This window comes from Mastomys coucha, unplaced genomic scaffold (genome assembly GCF_008632895.1).
Source record: "Mastomys coucha isolate ucsf_1 unplaced genomic scaffold, UCSF_Mcou_1 pScaffold13, whole genome shotgun sequence".
Classification (NCBI taxonomy): Eukaryota; Metazoa; Chordata; class Mammalia; order Rodentia; family Muridae; genus Mastomys; species Mastomys coucha.
The window spans coordinates 29,119,203-29,120,363 of NW_022196895.1; the positions used below are offsets into that span (position 1 = coordinate 29,119,203).

At 42.5% G+C, this 1,161-nt stretch overlaps 1 protein-coding gene across 2 annotated transcripts in view; it reads right to left on the bottom strand.

The window, feature by feature from the left end:
- Stard4 (StAR related lipid transfer domain containing 4) overlaps positions 1-1,161 on the bottom strand; it is a 13,199-nt gene that overhangs the window by 9,523 nt on the left and 2,515 nt on the right. The gene's annotated exons all lie outside the window — the stretch shown is intronic.

Here is a 1,161-nt window from a genome sequence, read left to right on the forward strand (position 1 = left end):
ACACACAGTAGGATTTTCATACCAATGTTGAGGGTCCTTGTCCTATGCTCCACTAGCACCTACAACACCATGCAGCACACCATGCAGCTTTAGTATCACTGCTGAAATGGCTTTTTTTCCCACCCAAGAACTGGTATTCTTTTACCGTCTTTTGGTGCTGAGTCCATTTCCTTAATATAATTTCTACAGTATCCCTGCTCTTCCTACTCCTGTGTAAGGTTAACAGAGAAACGCTGCCCACTATCCAACCACAGGATCACTAAAAACCGAAACCAGGAAAGGCTTCCTTAACAATTCTGTCTTCCAACCAGAGCTGAGATGTATTGATCTAAAACCTAAAGGTTACCAGGAATAAATCAAAGCTGTAGCCAATAGTTAAATATTACAGGATAGAGTACAGAAACCTCAATTACTAAAATTGAGTAGAAAGATGAGAAAGCATACATAGAAAACTCAATAGCCTAAAACCTGAAATCCATCAAAAGTGGATAAGCTCACTCCAAAAGTCTACCAGTCAAGGCTATACACAGCCACTCAAGAGCCTGCCAACGTGACAGCCAGGACAACGACCTCTTCCAAGGCTGGGCTATACACAAGTGCAAAGTCTCTTGGAGAGCTTATAAAAGGCAATGATCCAGTAGTGGGATCATGGTGATTAAGTCACAGTCTGTGAGCCCACAGGTCTCCAGCTTCCTTCTTGTGGGTGGCAGATAAAAACTTTTATTTGTTTCAAAATTATTTGACAGGAAGCAAATGGAATGGAAAGCCACTATTACCATGGACCAAACATTAGCTTGTACAAACCCAGGAGAGGAATGTAAAGATAAGAATCTGGAACTTTGAGATGTTTGTCTTGATAATCATTCCCATCCGCTCACCAAAGCACTTCCAGGACTTTTTGACACCACTTAGCACTCACGCGCAGCTGAGCTTGACTGACTCAGTTCTATGCTTTGGTGATGGACTGACTGCCCAGTGTTTTCTTACAGTCCACACTGTAACTAATCCTTTCCGTTCTACCCTTTAGCTGCAGTCCTTGAGGGCATAAAATACAGCGGCTCAGGGTGGTGCTCTTTCGGATGAGTATGCCACAGAAAACCAATGAATAAAATAGGTCCTGCTACTTATGCCAATCACCTTTGAACAGCTGAACAACAATAA